The 24,324-nt window shown below is 38.4% G+C and overlaps 1 long non-coding RNA gene across 1 annotated transcript in view; it reads left to right on the plus strand.

The window, feature by feature from the left end:
• LOC144616387 (uncharacterized) overlaps positions 1-24,324 on the plus strand; it is a 442,726-nt gene that overhangs the window by 382,133 nt on the left and 36,269 nt on the right. The gene's annotated exons all lie outside the window — the stretch shown is intronic.

Consider the following 24,324-nt stretch of genomic DNA (forward strand, 5'->3'; position numbering starts at 1 on the left):
CACCAGGCTTCACCCTTAAAGTCCTTGTTGCAGCACCAGCGAATGTGGTTGTTCTCCAGGGTCTGCTAGAACCTTTGCCTTTTCAGTGGCCCCCACAGCCTCTGGTCCTCCCAGCAGGGGAGCCGCCTCTCCACACGTGACCTGAGGGCCTGAGGACCTCGCTCTCTGCTCCTGGAGATTCGCCCTTCCCACCAGAGCACCACCAGGTACCGAGCTGCAGAGCCTCAGACTCTGCACTCCCCCTGTTTATAGAGTCTTAATGGAATTTAAACCCTCTCCTTTCTCCTTTCTCCCTGTTTTGTTCAGTCCCTGCGGTTGTTTCCACTTTTCCACTTTCTCTCCAGTTGCTTTTGGGGTGTGGTGCTTTTCCCCGTACTCTCCCACCGTCTCCATCCTCTACCTGCAAGCAAAAACAGTTCCCTGCCTTCTGTGGCTTCTCTCTCCCCCACTTCACCTCTCTGTGCCACATACCTGCTGAGTTCTGTGGTTCAGGTTGTGCAGATTTTTGTGTTAATACTCAAATCAGTTTTCTAGGTGTGCAGGATGGTTTAGTGTTCATCTGGCTGTGTTTCATGGACGCGAGACGCAAAAAAAAACTTCTACACTGTTCCGCTATTTTGGCTCCTCGTTGTATTTTTTATTTCTAAGTTAATTCTATTCTGATCAGAGATCATACTTCGTTTGACTTCGGTCCTTCTAAGCTTGTTCAGGTATGAAATATGACCCTCTTCCATAAACATGTATACTTGAAAAGTACAGTTGCTTTTGGATACAGTGTTCTGTAAGTGTCATTTAGGGGCACCTGGGTGTCTCAGTCTGTTGAGTGTCTGACTTCGGTTCAGGTCATGATATCATGGTTCATGGGTTCAAGCCCCGGGTCAGGCTCTGTGCTGACAGCTCAGAGCCTGGAGCCTGCTTCTGATTTTGTGTTTCCCTTTCTTTATGCCCCTCCCCTGCATGCTCTCTCACTCTCAAAAATAAGTAAACATTAAAAAAAATTTATAAGGGTCATTTATATCCAGTTAGTTGGTGGCATTGTTAACTTCTAGATTCTGTACAATTTTTAAGGTCTGTTGTTAGGTACATAAACCTTTAACATTGTTATATCTTGATGAAATAACTCTTCTCTCTCTTCTCTTCTCTTCCTGAGTGATTTTCTTTGCCTTGAAGTCTAGTTTGTCTGATGTTAAGACAGCCATTCTAGCTTTCTTTTGATTAGTATTTGCATTGTATATCTTTTCACATCCTTTTTCCTTACAATGTGCATATCATATGTAGGGTAAGTTTGCTCTAGTCAGCATATGCTTTTGTCAGACTCCATTCAATATTGTTTCAATATTTGTCTATTGTTGAGATTAGATCATTTCTATTGATCTATCTTCAATTCCACTAACACTTCTACTATCTCTATTCTTCTATGGAGCGCTTTGAGTGAGTTTTGTCCTGGTTATTATATTTGTCAATTCTAAAATTTTAATTTGGTTATTTTTTATGTATGTATTTTTACTGGCACAACTATAATGTTTCATTCAAGTGTTTGTAATTGCTCATTTGTATATTTTATGAGTTTTTTAAAAAGTCTCTGTCAGATAATGCCAACATTTATTTCACCTTCATGTTATTATCTGTTGATTATGTTTTCTCAGGTGTGTTGTGGTTGGTTCTTCATAGGCTGAGTAGCTTTTTATTGTAACATGGACTTTTTAAATATTTTGTTATGAGACTGCAATTTTGTACTAACCTAATAGAGAATGTTAATGTTGATGTTTTAATTTTAGCAGAAGCTGACCTGGTTAGCTTTAGAGTACAAGTTCCAAAATGACTGCCATGGCTGTAGTTCTAATGCCAGTTATGTCCTCAAAGGTTTGGAAGTACTGTTCACATTTGTCCCATGTATGTGAAAGTCTTGGACCTGGGCAAGACCTCTACTCATTAGCTCCAGTCTCAAAGTCTTTTTTATGCTAATTAGGATCAGATCTATCATGTGCAGGTGCAGGTTGGGGGAAAACTTTGAGTTTATGGACAACTTTATGGGGTTATTTTTCTAAGCTCTTCCCTATTTCCCATAGCCCAGTACTTTCCAGTTCCCTGGGCCTCCCTTTTATTTTTGGTCCTCTGGTAGAAACTGCCCATTTCCATGATTGCAACATGTCTGGTTCCAATCTTTAGGAGGACACATAGAAATCTCACAAGATGACCATCATTTATTGAATGATTGAATAATTATAGCTAGAATAATGTTACAGGGCTTATTAAATGTAGCCCTCTTGCCTCCATTTCTCCCAAGGTATTAACATAATAGATATAAGACCCTAAATGGAATGTGAGGCATTTACCCACATGCAGAATTTACAAATGAAATGTATCATGACCAGTTTCATGACTCTGGGGCTCATCTACCAGAAACCCCTTGCTCACAAGAAATGAAAGGATAAGGAGAGATGGGTGAGTAGTTTCCTTAGAGAAAGCTTTTGCCATTTCATGAGGCCAAATTTAGGAAGTGATGTGGCTGCTAACTATGAAAATGGCTTTTGTCAAACCACTTAGAGAACTGGAAATACATGCCCTTCAGTGTAACATGGAGGTTGGTGCATGGTTCATGCCTCGGAGAGCTAAAGTGGTATATATCAACATTAGAATCGGCTTGCATTTGCAGAGTTTGACCACGTATGCATTAGTATAGTACATCCTATGCCCCAGATGTTGGCCACATGGAAGAGAGAACCAGCTGGGAACTTTTTAGTTCTATTCTTTTGAGAGTGAATACATTTTAATAGAGAGAGTCTATGTAGTGTTAACTGATGGAAAATTAGGCACTGGAAAGGGAAGAGGAAGTCACAGGGACTACATTACCTATAAGAAGGGGAATGTAGTATTGAGGAGGTTTCCCACAGGAGAGGATGCTGAGGATCCAAATAACTCGTTAAGAACTGTGAAAGTTTTCAGATTTTTGTCCTGTATAAGATAGCGAGTTTGCTTTCCATAGTTTTATGACTTCTGGTAGAACAAGACTACTGGGTCAGAAACCAAGGACTTTTTACATCCATAGCAATACTCAGAGTATCAGCATTTTCTTGTTCTAGTTTCCCAAGACTCAGTTTCCACAAGGATTTGAAAAAAACAAGTCAGATGACAACTCCATGAGCAGCAGGATGCATTACAGAAGAGGAACCCTGAGCTCAGGGAATCTAAATCTTTTATGCCAGACAGTAAACATGCCTATCAGTTTCTTTGGAGGGAGACACTGTTCCTGTCTTCTAAAGGGAGTTAATGACTTAAACATCCTTGAAAAGATAGTCTAGAACAAAGGCAATCAATGCCTCTGCTCATGAGATATTTAGAAACAGAAGAGACCCACCAAGAATTATCTTCCAATACCACAAAATCAGCTTTAAAAATCTGCCCAATGGGTGGCTCACCCACCTGGGTGGCTCAGTTAGTTTAGCTTCCAGCTCTTGATTTTGGATCAGGTTATGATCCCAGGGTTGGGTGTCCAGCCTCATGTCAGGCTCAGCACTGAGTGTGGAGCCTACTTAAAATTCTCCCTCTGCCCCTTACCCCTCTCCCCCTGACACTGCCCCTGCTTCTGCCTGTGGGTGAACTCTCTTTCTCAAATTAAAAAAAAAAAAATTCCCAATGGAAATGGCCCAGGAAGATTCAAAGCCCAATAGCTGACTCTAGAGCCTCCCTTGTCAACCACTAAGCTAATTTATATCACTTACCTGTGTTAAGGTAAGCATAGGTATAAAGGACCAATTGAAGAAGATAGGAAGACAAGTTGATTTATGATTGAAATCCATATAAAGTTTTAGGAGCAGTCTAAAGATTTTTGAAAGCCACCACTGAAACTGTGTGAGTCCATAAGTAAAAGGATTACTAATCAGGGACTTTTAAATTGTCTCCTTGTTTCTTTGAAAAATTTATTGATTTAAGCTAATAAATCTCATTCCTCATCTTTAATACAAGGGTATTAGATCGGAAGAATTTTAAGTTCCTCACAGTTTTTTAAGTCCCTTATGTTGTGAATATATAATGGCAAGTGAAGATACCTATGAATTCAAACTTAATAGGCAAAAGGAGAGAAATTTACTTAGAATGTATTTACAATAGAAACAGAGGAATATAGGGGCGCCTGGGTGACTCAGTCAGTTGAGTGTATGACTTTGGTTCGGGTCACAATCTCACAGTTCATGGGTTTGAGCCCCGCATCAGGCTCTGTGCTGACAGCTCAGAGCCTGGAGCCTGCTTTGGATTCTGTGTCTCCCACTCTCTCTGCCCCTCCCCTGCTCACATTCTGTCTCTCTCTGTCTTTCAAAAATAAATAAATGTAAAAAAAATTTTTTTAAGAAATAGAGAAATAAATCTGGAAATAGAGAAAGGGTACAGCTACATATAAATAGATGGCATATATCTTTTGTTTTATAGAAAGTTGGCACTGTTTAAGAAAGTGTAAAACATACTTTAGTTGAGATATGATTTTGTCCCAAATGGGTATTATTTTGTAAATATATTTGGAAAATACAATTCTCTTCTCCAAATAAATTTTAGATCATATTATGTAAAAATTTAGCACACAGATCAAAAGGATGACTCAGGGTTCTGAACCTTGAGCAAGCCACAACACCTGTGGTCTGTGTGGGACAGCACAGATTATCATCATGTATCCCCTTCAGAAGAGCTAGCCTTGACAATGATTTGACTTCCCTTTAACCAAAGCATGGGTGTCTTGGGAGGTTCATGGTTGTAAAGTCAAGAGAGCCAAAATTTATTCAAAATTGTAAATTACTGGGATGCCTGGGTGGCTCAGTTGGTTGAGCATCCAACTTCAGCTCAGGTCACGATCTTGCAGTTCATGAGTTTGAGCCAGGTGTTGGGCTCTTTTCTGACACCTCAGGGCTTGGAGCCTACTTTGGATTCTGTCTCCCTCTCACTCCCTCTCTCTCTCTCCCTTTCTCAAAAACAAATAAGCACTAAAATAAAATTTTTAAACCCTCTAAATTATCTTTAATATGTCTTATGTCAGAGAAATTGCTTTACATTTCTGAGCTTCAGTATATTCAAGAGCAAAAAATAATTATAGCAATATAATGCTCACATTGTATAACTGAGGATTAATAATAGGCACTCTATTAAGTTGGTTTGATTTTTAGAGTAGATCAGTTTAGATATATGATTTATGAACCTTTTGAAAGTCATTATTATAATAAAAGTCATTATTATAATTATTTCTCTTTATAGAATATAAAATAGTACCATACTTTTTAAGAATGTGCTTTCCTAGGGCCATTTATATGGCACTTTATATTTAATCAAAATGCTTGTATCCGAAAGAAAGTATAAGCTATCCGATGTCCTACTGGAAAGGCAGCAAAGTGAATATCAGGTGACATACTTGTCATAATTTTTTTCTAAGATGTATATGACCTTTAATTAAATCTCCTACTTTGCTCATCTGGAAAATAGGAATCAAACTATTTTATTACTGTTTTCCTCTTGGAAAATATTTTTATCACTACAAGCTATAATTATTATTTCTATAATTATTATCACAAAGGTTTTCTTTTCAACAAAACTATATGCCTGTCAATTCTCCTTTTACATGCATATTCCATTTCAAGAAATGTAATAAGTTTACAGTATTCATATAAACATTTAGAAAGAGTAACAAGAAAAAAAAAATCAGAGGGGCAATCTAATTATCACCAGCAGCTGTAACCTGTTGCCTTCAATGCTGGAACTACAAGATAGTTGCTTTCACCAAATGTTCAAGCATTTAAAAGGCTTCTTTTATCTTTTCTTGGGATTCAAAAGCAAATTACAGAGTAGAAACCCTATGTAGGATATAAATGTGTTTTCTACCACATAGAAAAAAAATCTTAACACATCTCCAGTGAGCTTTGACACTTTTGAGTTATGAGGCCCCTCATCTCTCAAAAAATTAATCTCCTCTCCTAGAGATGGAGATGTCAAGTATTTCACACCACATGGTTTCCTTTATTATATATTACTTTTTTAAAGTTTATTTATTTTGAGAGACAGAGAGAGAGAGAGAGAGAGAGAGAGCAGAGAGAGAGGGAGAGAGAAACTCCCAAGCAGTCTCCAAGCTCAGTGCAGGGCTCAATCTCATGACCATAAGATCATGACCTGAGCAGAAATCAAGAGTCAGATGCTTAACCGACTGAGCCACTCAGGCGCACCTGTATCACTTTTAAGAAGATATAATGCAGGGGCACCTGGGTAATTCAGTCAGTTGAGCACTTGACTTTGGCTCAGGTCATGATCTCACAGTTTGTGACTTCCAGCCCTGCATGGGGCTTGCTGCTGTCAATGCAGAGCCCATTTTGGATCCTCTGTCCCTGTCTCTCTCTGCCCCTCTCCCACTCATACTCTCTCTCTCAAAAATAAATAAAACATTAAAACAACAAAAGGAGATATCATGCAGGTTGTCTTAGTGTTCAATGATGGGAAGAAATTGACATGGTGTTTCTTAAGAGAATGATCTCATTTTAACAAAACATGATCAATAAAAATGCAGATTTGAGGTGATTATGTTTTCTTTGAAAATCATAATTTATTTGATTTAAAATCATAATTTAAAACAGTAAGTTGTCACACTTCACTTAGATGGTTTGATTTGTACACACATAACACAATTTGCATTGTGGTTCTTACAACTATTTTGTGAAGGGAGAGATTCCTCTGGTGAAAGGGAAATCAAGTTCTATTTTATTCTCTGCTTGCAATAGGCTGTAACTATCCCCTTAAGTGCAACTTCTTAAATAAGCTTGCTTTTAACAAACTGTTTTACAAAAGATTATGTGTAGTATGAATGATACTCTACTCTCTTCAATGAGAAACTTTTCTTCATTCATACAATGGGAAAAGGCTAAAGGCAGAAAGAAGCTAGAAAATGAAGTGTAAGAAGAGAAGTATAAGGGATAGAAATAATTAAGACTTAGGGATAGAAATAATTAAGATTTCTACAGACTGTTCTTTTGTAGATAACACAAACAATATGTGAAAAACCATAAGAAATCTTGTCTTCCTTTGTTTTAATAGAAAGAAACTGTGATTTCTTTTTCTGGAAGTCACTGGGTGCGGAAACCTTAATGATTTCTTTTATAGATTTTGAGCATTGGTATTTTTCCTTTCTGGTTCCTTGCGATTTTGCTGAGGGTATGGTAATGAAAGTATTTTGTGTGGTGACTTTTTCCCTCCCTCCTTCCTTAAAATAAAGTTTATTGCCTCTCCTATCCATAGTAAAGGAGAAAAACATATATTATTGAATTTATTTTTAAAAAAAGAAACCTCAAATGTTGTGTGTTCAAACGTTTCTCTCCTCACATAGAGGCTTGGGAAGAATTTAGTGCTAAATAAATGCTGCCTCAAACCAGGCAAGATAAAACATAAATCATTGCATTAAAACCTCTAACAAGTCTATCTGCTTTTTGAAATGACTGGGAGATGAAAGCGACGAGTCTCATTTAAGAAGGCCCAGCGGATCAGTTCTGCATTTATATAGCTGTTATCAAAAGCAATTCATTTGGAGATCAAATAGACTGACAGATAGGACAAGCAGGGGATCACCACTGCCTTCGGGCAGCCCAAAGCCAGGATGGCTCCCCAGAACCATCACTAATATTGAGTCTAGTCAATGCTCCTGTTTATTACCCTTCCATCCTCTGCCAGCTACACGGTAATGCATACTTCTTCCATCCCTTCCTACACAGGTGACTGTAGGGAGAAGGGTAGTAAGAATAATGTTTCTCCAGTGGGTCTGGTGGAAAGACCTCTGCTGTACTGCGATGAACAGGCTATGTTCACCCAAATTTTGGACAAGGGTGATGACGGTGAAGAAGACTAGTGAAAACTAAGAGGGGCTTACCAAGGGGCTTTGGGTCCCATGACCTCTTCCTGGTTGGCATGTTTCCCATGATTTCTCCAGGCTGCAGATTATGCTCAGTTTCCAAGGTAGGGCAAGAGTGAAGCATGTCAGAATAAAGTGAACTTGTACAGGCAGACATTTTCAAGGTTAGCAGAGAGGGATCTATTTATCACTGAGGAGGCTGGGGTCTCCAGTCCTAAATAAAACTTACTGTTTGTTTGTTTGTTTGTTTAATCTCATTAAAAGGTAACATGTGAGGCACCTGGGTGGCTCAGTCAGTTGAGCATCTGACATTGGCTCAGGTTGTGATCTCACAGTTCGTGGGTTTGAGCTCCGTATCAGGCTCTGTGCTAACAGCTCAGAGCCTGGAGCCTGCTTCAGATTCTGTGTCTCCCTCTCTCTCTTCCCCTCCCTTGTTCACTCTCTCTTTCTCACTCTCTGTCTCTTAAAATAATAAACATTTTAAAAAATGATAACATGTTAATTGTTGAAAGTCTGATGAAAACAAAAAAAAAGAAAGAAAAAAGTTTTCAAAGATAACTCCTGTTAACACATACAAACACATATATAAGGGCATAAACACAGATGTACAAATTTGAGATTATACTCTATTTGCATGCTATATGGTTGATTTTAATTTTAAAATATAAGAATTTTATTCAATTATTATTTGAAAACAGTTTTTATGAATCAAGATCTTTAATTATGTGGATATACCAATCTTAATTTAATTGTATCTCTTGTCAATAGTTTAGGGAATTTGTTGTTGTTTTGGCATATGAGAATAGTGTATATTTTGTCCATATATTTTTTAATTCTTTAGTGAAATTTTTATTTTTTAATCAATTGTACAAGATATATGTACATTTTAAAGTTTTTTGATGATAATCAAATTGCCTTCTATGAAGTTTCTACCAACTGATAGCCACACTGGGTATGCTTATTAGGCTGTATTTTTGCCATATAAAGAGTCCCCCTGGGGCACCTGGGTGGCTCAGTCATCTGACTTTGGCTCAGGTTATGATCTCGTGGTTCCTGAGTTGGAGCCTGCATTGGGCTTTGTGCTAACAACTCAGAGCCTGGAGCCAGATTCAGATTCTGTGTCTCCCTCTCTTTCTGCCCCTATCCCATTCATGCTCTGTCTGTCTCCCTTTCTCTCAAAAATATGTAAGCATTTAAAAAAAAAAAAGAGTGCTCCCATATACTATTACCATTCTTTTAAATATTTGCTAAATGGAGGGGTGAAATGTGGATTACTTTGTTGTAATTTGATTATTGAAATAAGTCTTTTCACGTTTGTTTGTTTATATTTGTTCTATTGTAAGTAGTATGTTTGCTGGTTTTGAGGGGAGTTAGCCATGCTTATTTTTCACTTAAGAACTTTAAAAGTCCTTTAATTATTAAGTTTTGTATGTTACAAATAGTTTTATCCAGTGACCAGAGCTTTGAGGTAGGTACCATTAAATTAAAAATCTAAAAGGAATGTGGTAATATAATACAGTATTGACTTTAAGCCATTGTATCTCTACCAATGGTTCCTAAAACATCATGTGATTGTATAAACCTTAGGTTTTAAAATAGTATTTACATATAGTTTATATGTAAAGTACTTTCTTTTACAAAGTACTTGTTTTTAACTTGCAATATTTAAGAACAGACTGAAGGAGAAAAGAGAAATTAGAAGCTCTGTCCTAAATTTGTTTTACATTTGAAACTCCAATAATTTGGATATAGAATATTCAAGAAAAAAAATATTAAGCCAGTTAATGCCATTAAAGCGAACCCGGAATAATTTTCCTTCTATAGGACTTCAGTTATCAATCAATCAATTAATACTTATTGAACACCTACTCTACTTCTAATGGCGTAGGAGAATCATAAATGTTTAGAAATATTTATTTATAAATATGTTAAAAGCACAGATCGTACCTTAAGTCTGATTTAAGAAAACAAATTTTTCTTATACTCATTCAACATTTACATCCTCTCTACTACTGAGTCAATGTATTAGGACAATGACTCCTACTGTATTAGGAATGGTGAAGAATTCAGTTGATAAAGGAGACATGGTCCTTGCTGTCACTATGTTTAAAACCTAGTTGGGGAAACAAACATTCTATAAAAAGCCAGCAGTCACTCATCATGTAGGCATGGCCTTGTATTGTAACAAGAGCAGCATATGCAATCTCAGGCAAGGAAACACTCACTGGCACACAAGAGACCAGAATTAGAGCCTGCCTGGGCTCCAAAGAATATATGGGACATGAATTGTGGAAGAAAAGGAAGGGAAAATTATAGAGAAAAATATAAATATTCTTTCTTATAGTTTTTTGGGCTTCAAAAATATATTCCTTTTGCTTCAAGATCTGATAAGCTCAACAACTTTCCTCTTTGTGTCTGTTGTGCCTTTCTTTAAGCTTCTGTACCTCCACCCCAGCAGCACTGAGAGGGGACCTTGGAGACAGGTGGACACAGGGGCTCCACTCTATGACTTCTCCATTCTCTCTACCATAGGAACTGTGAAGGTATATATACAGGTGATTAGCATACTGAAGGACTCCATCCTCAATTCCCAAACTGTACACTTAGCCGAATGCAGGATTGTCATTACTATAGATTTTTCCTCCTACAGAGACAACCTCACCCATAGACATAAACAACCAATGAGTCTGAATGGTGGCCACTCCAAAGCTATCCCCATCCTAATCCCTGGGACTTGTAAATATTACCTTACATAGCAAAAGTGACTTGTACAAGTGATTAGGTTAAGGATCTTGAAATGAGAAGATTACCCAGGACTACTCAGGTGGGCTCTAAATGTCATCACAGGGGTCCTTAGAGGGGCAGCAGATCAGAAAAGCTGTAGGCAATGTGAATCAAGATGTTGTGAAGTAGACATTGGAGATATGCTTTGAAGATACAGAAGGGACCACAAGCCAAGGAATACAGGCAGTCACTAGGAGCTGAAAAAGGCTAGGAAACAGCTTCTCCCCTAGGAACTCCAGAAGGAACTGGGCTTGGCTCCATTTTTATTTTAGACCACTGAAAAGGATATCAGACTTCTGACTCCCACAACTTTAAAAGAATGAATTTGTGTTGTTTTAAGACACAAATTTGTGGTAATAGCAGCAGTAGGATACTAGTACATTATTTAAGGGACCTCTCATAAAATAGCCTTCTCCAGTAACCAGATTTCCATCTTTGGACACAATTCTTTTAGGCCATGGCTTAAGAAACTGTTAAAAATACCTTTAGGATGTATGATATATTTAAATATCACAGCATTATGGTGAATTATGGTGCGAATTATTCTATGAAACCATCTAGAAATTCAGGAAGAAACAGGTCACTGAGTAGGCTAAGTTTGATGGGAAGAATATAGAAGGGGTAGGTCCAGGCTTGAAACATATCTAAACACTGCAGGTTTGGAGACTGAGATTGGAAGAAATAAAATAGGACAAAGGTCAGGGTAGACTCAAAACATACATGCTAATAATTCCATAAATTTGTCTTAAGTTAGCCTTATTTTCATGCCTTTCACACATGTAATTTATACCCATTTCTAAAGCAAAATACTCTATTTTAATTGATCAGTGCACAAAAATACTAAAAAGGAAAAATAGTTAAGAAATCAAATATATTTAATTAACAAAAGACTGTGGATTCTAAATACAATAATTCAAGTTAAAATTTCTACATTACCATATAAACTTCTTGTGCACAAGGAAGCATGGCATTATTTTTTAAATTCTAATGTAACACCTTCTATCTCAGGGGCCAGACCTCTGATAGGTGAGAAATATACCTCTTTTGGGAAGTGAGTGCACTGTTTAGCCCAACATTTGATTTAGGTTTTTGGATCTTAAATACGGAAATGCATCTAAGCTGTGTTCTATTTTATAAGTAGAGGCATTTTTTAATGCAATATCAGTTGTTCTTCTAGCACATTCCTAAGTATCTGAAAAGCAAAATCAAGTTCCTTATGTTAACTATAGCTGTATCATGAATAATGTTGTTTATTTATTTTTGAGAGGGAGAGAGAGCAGGGGAGGGGCAGGGGGAGAGGGAGACAGAAGATATCAAGAGACGAATGCAGGGCTTAAACTCAGTATCCGTGAGATCACAGCCTTAGCAAAGTCAAATGCTTAACCAACTGAGCCACCCAGGTGCCCCAGGAAGAAAGTTTTTAAGCTTAACCACAAGTCAAGAAAAGTGGAGGATAAGAATGCCATTTTTTTACATATCAATAGGAATGCCTGGGCTGTAACCTCACATATTTTGGAAGCCTGAACTCTATCTGCCAAGTTTGAGCAAATCATGTTCACTTCCAGACTCAGTTATAGGTTAATTTAGCTTAAGACTATTTTACAAAAATACAGTCTACAATACTAATAATTTATTACAGTACAAGAAATTGCTATTTTACATAATTTTAATGGTGATATATTAGGGTGACCAACTCATCCTATTTTGCCTGGGACTTTCTGGGGTGTCTTGGTGTCAAAACTGACAGTCCCATACCCTGGGAAACCCCTCAGACCTGGGCAGATCAGGACAAGGAGTTACACAGGTGGTTAAGTACAAACATAGTCCCAACAAAATGTCATTTCCAAAATGGTTTGCCCACATGAGATGAGCAAATTCAAAGAAGATACATTACATTATCTTTTTCTTTTAACATAGAGCAATATTTACATATTTTTTTAAATTTATTAAGTGGAATATGCATAAATAGAATGTATTTTAAGTAGTGGTGGTATTTTCAATGTTCATCATTGGCTCAAAGTTTACTTAGTCCTATTTTTACTTCAATGAGCAATCAAAATGTGCTTTTTCATTTTTAAGTCAATCACACTTTTAAGGCTCCAAATCAAGATTTTCTGTATACACAATCAGATGCCACCTGTCAAAACTCCAGACAAGCTGGAAATTGTCCACATATTCACACCCAAAATGAAACATCTATATTTCTAATGCTATTTCAAGGCAGTGTATCAGATTTAAAATCTTTATTATCTCTGAGACAGGACAGCATGTAGATAAATGTCCTGATAGTCCAAGCTTTCAAAGAATGTCACCATTTATTCTGTGGATACGCATCCTTGCGCAGCCACTGGACATGACACAGCTAAATGCGATTCTGCTTTCCCAATTCCCTTCTCCTTCCCCTTTGCCCCCCAATTTTCTCTTTTCTTATCCCTCTTTCAAATGTTCATTTGAAGATATACTTTATACTGGGATTAAAACAGGGTTTGCGTTTAAAATTTTCATTCACCAAACAGAAAAATATTTTACTAGAAGGGAATGGTATTAAGGAGAAATGATTTTCCGTGTGCCCTGAGGCCTGGCATAGACAGGATTTGATTTGCTATGTTCAGCTGGAATCTGGATTGATACACAGAGATGAGAGGGGGTGTTTAATAAAATTTACATTTCATTTTCTCACTTGACACCAGTCTCCCGTCACTCAGGGAATTGATGGGAATGCTGCAAATAACTTTTGTCAGAATCTAGTTGGGGAAACAGACTGGGAAATGAGAAAACAGAGGGAGAGAGAGAAAAGAACAATCTGGTTTGTTTTCATCTTCTGGTTCCAGTGATGGGAACAAATCCATTGTGGCTGGAGGACTTGACAGCTGGCAGCCTTTACATGGAAGGAGCCAGTGTACCAGTGGGAAAGTGGGGAGGCACCTGGGAACTGACATGACCCAGCTGCCCGCAGCAGGCAACCATGCTGTTGGGGAGTATTCTTTGGATGGAGGGAGGAGTTTAAGTTCTGGAGGACTGGAAGCAATTTCTGTCAGCTGAAAAAGAGATCAGGAGATCCCCAAGGAAAGCAAGAGAAGGGGACTAAACTTCCCTTTTATTACATGAAACCATAGTGTCTATATCAGTTTTTTATTGATGTGTAACAAATTACCACAAATTTAGTCACTTAAAACAATACCCATAATAAATATCACTCAGTCTTAAAAAAGAAGGAAATCCCTGTCATTAGCAACAACATGGATGGACCTGGAGAATACTGTCTCAGTGAAATAAGCCAGACCTGTAAAGATGAGTAATGTTTGATCTCACTTACCTGTGGAATCTAAAATAGTCATACTCATAGAAGCAAAGAGTAGAATGGTGATTGCCAGAAGCTGGGAAGAAAGGGAAAGGGGAAGTGATGATCAAAGTGTACAAAATTTCCATTATGCAAGGTAAGTTCTGAAGATCTATTTATTCAGCATAGTGCCTACAAGCTAAAAATACTGTGTTGCCTACTTAAACTTTTCTAAGAGCATAGGTCTTATGTTAAGTGTTCTTACCACAAATAATAATAATAATAATAATAATAATAGGGTGGGAAGAAACTTCAGGAGATGATGGATCTTTATATGGCCTCAATAGTGGTGATGGTTTCACTGGTGAATACTTATTCCCAGGCTCATGGAGTTGTATATATTAAATACACATACAGCTTTTTACATGTCAAATACATCTCAGTAGGATTGTTCAAAACCAAAAATGTAACACTCATGTATTAACTCTCAGTCTATAGGTCGAAAGACTGGGACAGCTCAACTGAATTTTCTTCTTAGGGTCTCACAAGGCCAAAACCAAGATGTTAGCCAGGCTGAGCATTTATCTAGAAGGTTTGAGAAAGAATCAGCTTTCAAGCTCATTCAGGCTATTGGCAAAATTCATTTCCTTATGGTCATAGGACTTAGGTCCCTGTTTCTATGCTAGCTGTTATCTGTGGGCCACTCTTAACTCTCAGCGGCTCCTCGGATCCTTTGCCAGCTGATCTGCTCCATTTTCAAAGCATCAATGACACAAAGATTCCTTTCCATTTTTGGAATATTTCTGACTCCCTTTTCTACCACCAGTTGAGAAAACTTTTTTTTTTTTAAGGTTCACGTGATTAGGTTAGGCCAACCCAAATAAATTTCCCTAGATTAAGGCCAACTGATTAGTAAGCCTAATCAAAAATCAATAATTTAGGGGTGCCTGAGTGGCTCAGTTGGTTTGGTGTCTGACTCTTGATTTTGGCTCAGGTTATGATCTCATGGTTTGTGAGATTGAACCCCCATGTCAGGCTCCCTGCTGAAAGAGTAGAGCCTGCTTGGGATATTCTCTCTCTCCCTCTTTCTCTGCCCCTCCCCTGCTCATGCTCTCTTTCTCAAAATAAATAAATAGACTTAAAAAAAAAACCTGCAATATCAATTGGCCACTTAATTTAATCATGGGTATGACACTAGGTAACTGAGAAAATGGAGGCCATCTTAAAACTCTGCCTATCATATTGTCTTATATGTAATCAATCCATGGTGCCAGCTCAGAGTAGACAGGAATGGTTGCTGACATTAGCTGGTGGTTTCTGAGAAGCCTGGAGATCCAGAAGGGTAGCAGGCAAGGCATTAAGCCAAAAGATATTTATACAAATCCTAAGAAAAAACAAGATGTAGAAGTTATAATTACTTTGTATTGATCAAAAAGATAATATCAACATTAGTTTGGCACATTTCTCAGCACTAAATCAGTGGTTCTTTCACTAGAGTTGATGTGATAAGCAAAGGAGGAATGTAAACAGCCTTTGGAAGCACTGATGGCAGATTCAGGGCTATTTGGGCAGAAAATTCAGTCTTGGGTAGTCATTCAGTGGTCTAGAAAGGGTGGGCCTAGTATGTGATAGGCACATCCTCTTTATATATATATATGTATACATATACATATATATATATATATATATATATATATGTATATATATATATGTATGTATACATTTATATATATATATATATGACCTATTTATTTTTGAGAGATAGGGAGGGAGGGAGGGATGGAGGGAAAGAGAGACAGAGAAAGCAAGCACAAGCAGGAGAGGAACAGAGAGAGAGAGAGAGAGAGAGAGAGATTCTGAATCAGGCTGTAGGCTCTGACCTGTCAGCTCAGAGCCCAACACGGGGCTCAAACCCTCAAACTGTGAGATCATGACCTGAGCCAAAGTCAGATGCTTAACCAACTGAGCCACCAAGGCACCCCTGGTAGGTACGTCCTCTTGACCTCATGGACTTCCTGCCTATATGGAGGAAGGCAACTAGGGGTGGGGGAGGTCAAAGTGGAGCTCTCCAGAGGACAGAGCCTGGGGAAACTCTTCTTCACTAAGTCTAAAGGCAGTATTGGCTGGGATGCCATAGATCTTTGATACAAGCTCTATTTGACACATGAATAAATAAGAATATTTGGAGGTCGTTTGGTCCATTATCTTCCATTATATTTATATAAAGGAATTTATATAATTTATTTTTTTTATTATTTTTTTATATTAAATATAATTTATTGTCAAATTGATTTCCATACAACACCCAGTACTCATCCCAACAGGTGCCTTCCTCAATGCCCATTACCCACTTTCCCCTCCCTCCCACCCCCATCAACCCTCAGGTTATTCTTGGTTATTAAGAGTCTCTTATGGTTTGCATCCTTCACTCCCTGTAAACTTTTTTTCCATTACCCTCCTCCATGGTCTTCTGTCAAGTTTCTCAGGATCCACATATGAGTGAAAATATATGTCATCTGTCTTTTTCTGCCTGTCTTATTTCACTTAGCATAACACTCTTCAGTTCCATCCACGTTGCTACAAAAGGCCGTATTTCATTCTTTCTCATTGCCACGTAGTATTCCATTGTATATATAAATCACAACTTCTTTATCCAATCATCACTTGATGGACATTTAGACTCTTTCCATAATTCAGCTATTGTTGAAAGTGCTGCTATAACATTGGGGTACAAGTGCCCCTATACATTAGCACTCCTGTATCCCTTGGGTAAATTCCTAGCAGTGCTATTGCTGGGTCATAGGGTAATCTATTTTTAACATTTTGAGGAACCTGCACACTGTTTTCCAGAGCGGCTGCACCAGTTTGCATTCCCATCAACAGTGCAAGAGGGTTCCCGTTTCTCCACATCCTCTCCAGCATCTGTAGTTTTCTGATTTGTTCATTTAATCCACTCTGACTGGCGTGAGGTGATATCTCAGTGTGGTTTTGATTTGTATTTCCTGATGAAGAGTGACATTGAGCATCTTTTCATGTGTCTGTTGGCCATCTGGACCTCTTCTTTAGAGAAGTGTCTATTCATGTCTTCTGCCCATTTCTTCACTGGATTATTTGTTTCTTGGGTGTGGAGTTTGGTGAGTTCTTTATAGATTTTGGATACTACCCTTTGTCCGATATGTCATTTGCAAATATCTCCTCCCATTTCATTGGTTGCCTTTTAGTTTTGTTGATTGTTTCCTTTGCAGTGCAGAAGCTTTTTATCTTGATGAGGTCCCAATAGTTCATTTTTGCCTTTAATTCCCTTGCCTTTGGAGATGTGTCAAGTAAGAAATTGCTGTGGCTGAGGTCAAAAGAGGTTTTTTCCTGCTTTCTCCTCTAGGGTTTTGATGGTGTCCTTACATTCAGGTCCTTCATCCATTTTGAGTTTATTTGTGTGACTGGTGTAAGAAAGTGGTCTAGTTTCATTCTTCTGCATGTTGCTGTCCAGTTCTCCCAGCACCATTTTGTTAAAGAGACTGTCTTTTTTTTTTCCCATTGGATACTCTTTCCTGCTTTGTCAAAGATTAGTTGGCCATACATTTGTGGGTCCAGTTCTGGGGTCTCTATTCTATTCCATTGGCCCATGTGTCTCTTTTTGTGCCAATACCATATGGTCTTGATGATTACAGCTTTGTAGTAGAGGCTAAAGTCTGGGAATGTGATGCCTCCCACTTTGGTTTTCTTCTTCAATATTGCTTTGGCTATTCGGGGTCTTTTGTGGTTCCATACAAATTTTAGGATTGCTTGTTCTAGCTTTGAGAAGAAAGCTGGTGCAATTTTGATTGGGATTGCATTAAGTGTGCAGATTGCTTTGGATAGTATTGACATTTTAACAATATTTATTCTTCCAATCCATGAGCACGGAATGTTTTCCATTTCTTTGTATCTTCTTCACTTTCCCTCATAAGCTTTCTATACTTTTCAGCATACAGATCTTTTACATCTTTGGTTAGGTTTATTCCTAGGCATTTTATGATTCTTGGTGCAATTGTGAATGGGATCAGTTTCTTTATTTCTCTTTCTGTTGCTTCATTATTGGTGTATAAAAATGCAACCGATTTCTCTACATTAATTTTGTACCCTGTGACTTTGCTGAATTCACGTATCAGTTCTAGCAGGCTTTTGGTGGAGTATGTCAGGTTTTCCATGTAGAATATCATGTCATCTGTGAAAGGTGACAGTTTGACTTCATCTTTGCCAACATTGATGCCTTTGATTTCCTTTTGTTGTCTGATTGCTGAGGCTAGGACTTCCAACACTATGTGAAACAACAGCGGTGAGAGTGGACATCCCTGTCGTGTTCCTGATCTCAGGGGGAAAGCTCTCAGTTTTTCCCCATTGAGCATGATATTAGCTGTTGGCCTTTCATAAATGGCTTTTATGATGTTTAAGTATGTTCCTTCTATCCCGACTTTCTCGAGGGTTTTTATTAAGAAAGGAGGCTGAATTTTGTCAAATGCTTTTTCTGTAGATTGACAGGATCATATGGTTCTTATCTTTTCTTTTATTAATGTGATGTACCACGTTGATTGATTTGTGAATGTGGAACCAGACCTGCAGCCCAGGAATGAATCCCACTTGATCATGGTGAATAATTCTTTTCATATGCTGTTGAGGTCAACTTGCTAGCATCTTGTTGAGAATTTTTGCATCCATATTCATCAGGGATATTGGCTGTAGTTCTCTTTTTTGCTGGGTCTCTGTCTGGTTTGGGAATCAAAGTAATGCTGGCTTCATAGAATGAGTCTGGAAGTTTTCCTTCCCTTGCTATTTTTTGGAACAGCTTGAGAAGGATAGGTATTATCTCTGCTTTAAATGTCTGGTAGAATTCCCCAGGGAAGTTATCTGGTCCGGGACTCTTATTTGTTGCGAGATTTTTGATAACTGATTCAATTTCTTCGCTGGTTATGGGTCTGTTCAAGTTTTCCATTTCTTTCCATTTGAGTGTTGGTAGTGTTCGGGTGCTTAGGAATTTGTCCATTTCTTCCAGGTTGTCCAGTTTGTTGGCATATAATTTTTCATAGTATTCCCTGATAATTGCTTGTATTCCTGAGGGATTGGTTGTAGTAATTCCATTTTCATTCATGGTTTTTTTGGGGGGTCCTCTCCCTTTTCTTTTTGAGAAGCCTGGCTAGAGGTTTATCAATTTTATTTTTTCAAAATACCAACTAGTGGTTTCGTTGATCTGCTCTACAGTTTTTTGGGATTCTATATTGTTTATTTCTGCTCTGATCTTTATTATTTCTCTTCTGCTGGGTTTGGGATGTCTTTGCTGTTCTGCTTCTACTTCCTTAGATGTGCTGTTAGATTTTGTATGGGATTTTTCTTGTTTCTTGACATAGGTCTTCATTGCAATGTATGTTCCTCTCAGGACTGTCTTTGCTGCATCCCAAAGTGTTTGGATTGTTGTATTTTCATTTCATTTGTTACCATATATTTTTAAATTTCTTCTCTAATTGCCTGGTGACCAATTCATTCTTTAGTAGGGTGTTCTTTAACCTCCATGATTTTGGAGGTTTTCCAGACTTTTTCCTGTGGTTGATTTCAAGTTTCATAGCATTGTGTTGTGAAAGTGTGCATGGTATGATCTCAATTCTTTTATACTCATGAAGGGCTGTTTTTTGACCCAGTATGTAATCTGTCTTAAAGAATGTTCCATATGCACTTGAGAAGGAAATATATTCTGTTGCTTTGGGATGCAGAGTTCTAAATATATCTGTCAAGTCCATCTGATCCAATATATCTTTCAGGGTACTTCTTTATTTATTCTCTGTCTAGATATTCTATCCATTGTTGTTAGTGACGTATTAAAGTATCCTGCAATTACCACATTCTTATCAATAAGATTGCTTATGTTTGTGATTGTTTTATACATTTGGGTTCTTCTGAATTCAGTGAATAGACATTTATAATTGTTAGCTCCTCCTGATGGATAGGCCCTGTAATTATTATATAATGCCCTTCTTCATCTCTTCTTATAGCCTTTAAAGTCTAGTTTGTCTGATATTAGTATGGCTACTCTAGCTTTCTTCTGACTTCCAGTAGCATTATAGATAGTTCTCCATCCCCTCCCTTTCAATCTGAAGCTATCCTCAGGTCTAAAATGAGTGTCTTGTAGACAGCAAATAGATGGGTCTTGTTTTTTAATCCATTCTGATACCCTGTGTCTTTTGGTTGGAGCATTTAGTCCATTTACCTTCAGTGTTATTATAGAAAGATATGGGGTTAGAGTCATTGTGAGTCTGTAGGTTTCATGCTTGTAGTGGTGTCTCTGGTACTTTGTGGTCCTTGCAACATTTCCCTCACAGAGTCACCCTTAGGATCTCTTGTAGGGCTAGTTTAGTGGTGATGAATTCCTTAAGTTTTTGTTTGTTTGGGAAAACCTTTATCTCTCCTTCTATTCTGAATGACAGACTTGCTGGATAAAAGATTCTTGGCTGCAAATTTTTTTCTGTTCATCATGTTCAAGATTTCCTGCCATTCCTTTCTGGCCTGCCAAGTTTCAGTAGATAGGTCTTCTACTACCCTTATGTGTCTACCTTTGTATGTTAGGGTCCTTTTATCCCTAGTTGCTTTCAGAATTCTCTTTATCCTTGTATTTTGCCAGTTTCACTATGATATGTTTTGCAGAAGATCGATTCAAGTTCTGTCTGAAGGGAGTTCTCTGTGCCTCTTGTATTTCAATGCCTGTTTCCTTACCCAGATTGGGGAAGTTCTCAGCTATGATTTGTTCAAGTACACCTTCAGCCCCTTGCTCTCTCTCCTTTTTCTGGAATTCCTATGATATGGATATTGTTCCATTTGATGGCATCACTTAGTTCTCTAATTCACCCTTCATAATCATGGATTTTTTTTCTCTCCCTTTTTCTCAGCTTCTTCTTTTTCCATAATTTTGTCTTCTAATTCACCTATTCTCCCCTCTGCCTCTTCAATCCCCACTGTGGCTGCCTCCATTTTATTTTGCACCTCATTTATAGCATTTGTTAATTCATCATGACTATTTTTTAGTCCCTTGATCTCTGTAGCAATAGATTCTCTGCTGTCCTCTCTGCTTTTTTCAAGCCCAGCAATTAAATTTATGACTATTCTAAATACTTGTTCAGTTATATTGCTTAAATTGGTTTTGATCAATTTGTTAGCTGTCACTACTTCCTGGAATTTCTTTTGAGGAGAATTCCTCTGCTTTGTCATTTGGCTAGTTTTCTGTCCCTTATGAGTTTTAAAAGCTTGTTGTGTGCTCTGCAGCTGTGAGCACTGCTATATTAAAGGGGGGGTCATACCCTGTCTAGGGTCTGGCCCTTCAGGAGGTGTTTTTTCAGGGATTGTTACTTGCTCTCTGTTCTTGTGACATTGGTTATTTTATTTGCCTACTTGTAGTGATATTTTGGGCCCTCTACCAGGTGTGCTTTGATTTGTTACTTGAAGTAGCCCTATAAAAGAAAACAGACAAACAGAAGACAAAAACACGCAAACACACAAATAACACAAACAAATATACAAAAACAAACAAAAAACAAAAAATACCAGAAGTAAAGAACAGAGTGGAGGCGGTGCTGATGGAAGAGCACATACAAAGAGAGAAATGACAGGAGTGGGGAAATAGAAAAAATAAACATTGACCAGGCAGAGAGACTAAAAGGCTTAATCCAGAGAGAGAGAAAGGAAAATAAAGAAGGAGGCAGGGAAAACGAAATGAAGATAATGTTGCCCAGACAGAGAAACTATATGGCTTGATTATTCCAGAGAGTGAGAAAGGAGTATAAAGAAGGAGGTGTAGAATATGTGTCAAGACAATGGATTAAATATATCTGTTTAGACAAACCAATAACCAGAGTAAGCAGCATAGAGGAGGGAAGAGATAAGGAGGAGAAATGGGGGGCGGGGGGGTAGGGAATATATCTATATATCCAGAATTGACCTAGAATTAATCCAGGCAATGTTGCAGTGCTGGTCTAGAGTAGCTGTCCATCTGGCTTAACAGGGTCTGTTTGGCTCCAATAGATGCCCAGTTACCTGGTTTGGAGAGGCATGGTTTGGTGTAAACTGTCCTGCCTCCACTGTGGGCCCCTCAGACATCCCTGAAGCCCCGCCTTGGTGGTGGTGGTGGCGGCAGGGGTTGGGGGGAACGCTGATCCCCCGTCTTTTCTCCATGGACCCTGACCTGTACCCAGTGGACTCCGTTTGAGTCATCCTCATTGTGCTGCTGGCGCAGATGGGGGTGGTCCTTCTCACTCTGCCAACTCCCCTGACCCTGCGCTTGGCTAGGATTCAAAGACCTGCTCTGTGCGCTCTGGCACTGGGAAAATGCCTCTCATGCACCGGATACGTGGTGCTGCTGGCTTTGTCTGTGCTACCACACTTCAGGGAGGACACCCTTCTCCCACTATGCTGCCGACCTCCCCACCAAGCCCTGGGGGTGGTGGACATAGGCAGGCTTTGTCTTTTCCCACAGCATTCCAGGGAGGGCACCAACTTCTCCTACCTGCAGGCTGAGACCCTGACCTACCACTAAACCCAGGGTTCGCTCCCCTTCCCCCCAGGTATGCGAACAGGGAGCCGACCCTAGTCTGGAGAAAGGATCCCTCTCAGTCCCAGGTCTTTCTCCTGTCCAGATACAGTCCTACACTTCCCCAGCCACTCTTTCTCTTCCCTTTGTCTCTCTGGAGACAGAGAGACAAAGGGGATCTCTCCCCTCCATGCCTACACAGCCTGTTTTATCTCCCCCAGTTCACAATCACCCACCTATTGTTTCTCAAGTTGTCCAACTTTTTTCCTGGTAGATTGTCTCTTTTCCTCCCAGACTCTTGGGGTTCAAAGTCCTTTGGCTTCACTTCGAGAGACGTGGGAAGTATGGATCCCCCTACTTCTCTGCCATGTTGGCCCAATACTTGGAATTTATATAATTTATATAGCTATATATCCAAGTAGGAAAGTAGCATTTAACCACGTCTTAAAAAATCTCAACAGAGGAACCTACACACTGTTTTCCAGGGTGGCTGCACCAGTTTGCATTCCCACCAACAGTGCAACAGAGAGGGGTGAAGGGAAACCATAAGAGACTCTTAAATACAGAGAACAAACTGAGGGTTCATGGGGGTGAAGGAGAGGGAAAAGTGGATGATGGGCATTGAAGAGGGCACTTCTTGGGATGAGAACTGAGTGTTTTATGTAAGCCAATTTGACAATAAATTATATCTAAAAAATCTAAACACAGTAGGATACTGAAATGATTATAATATTTACTGATATTTTTTCTAAGTAATCATTTTTTTCCCTAATGCCTAATCTCTTCATATATGGTGAGTATCCTTCCATCTAGCCCAGTCTAAGTTGAAATCACTTCTACCATGTTTTTTATATCATTTCGTGTTTCAAATGGTCATAAATTATTCATTCACGTTATTTCCTCTGTTCAACAGCATTAATTCATTCACTGAACAATCCATGATACAGGGATAAGTAACTGTTCCAGTTAAATTTATATATTTCTCCCTACCTATAATGTCATCTTTTTAAGTTATTTAAACCCTGTCTATTTTCCTAAGTCTCACTTAAGTTTTCATTCCCTATGAAACTTTCTTCCCTTATTTCAAATATTATTATCCTCTATTTTCAGTGATATTGCGAATATTAAAAAAAAAAAACACCTATGGGGAGAATTTTCAAAGTGTTTAAAATAATGTGGAGAGATCTTATTGTCTTCTACCCATTCTTAGATAGAAACAAAACTCAGATTGGTTTCTGATATCTCCTCAAAAACACTAAAGTCAGAAAATATTGGAATGATAGTTCCACATTTTGCAAAGCAAAGGTTGTGATTCACATATTTTTATACTCAGCCAAGTTGTCTTACGTATCTGAAAACCATTTCTAAGACAAATGGGCTCAGAAAAAATACTTCCTAGTTAGCCACATATTAGTTCTCAGTTCTATAAGTCAAAAGACTGGAAAGGCTCAACTGGATTTTCTTTTTAGGGGATAACAAGATTTTGGATCAGAAACCCAGGTTTGAGCCTTCACTTTACTGCTTACTGAGAAGGTATATTCAGTGACATAAGAGAGAATCAATGAGTGGAACCATTACAAAGGCCAAGAGGAAAGTGGTTCAAGAAAGAGGAAGAGAAAGGTTGGGTTAGGTGCTCCTGAGATGTCACGTAAAATGAAGATAAAGAATTGTTCTTTAGAAATGACAGTATGGAAGTCACTGGTGATTACCACAAGAGTAGTCTCTGTTCTGTAGATGGGTCAGAAAACATTCTGGAGTGCCTGGCAGTATGAATGAAAAATAAGGAAATAATGGAATATGTGAATAAAAATCTTTTAAACAATTTTGCTGGAATAGTAGAAAAACGAG

Source organism: Panthera onca, chromosome B2 (genome assembly GCF_046562875.1).
Source record: "Panthera onca isolate mPanOnc1 chromosome B2, mPanOnc1 haplotype 2, whole genome shotgun sequence".
Classification (NCBI taxonomy): Eukaryota; Metazoa; Chordata; class Mammalia; order Carnivora; family Felidae; genus Panthera; species Panthera onca.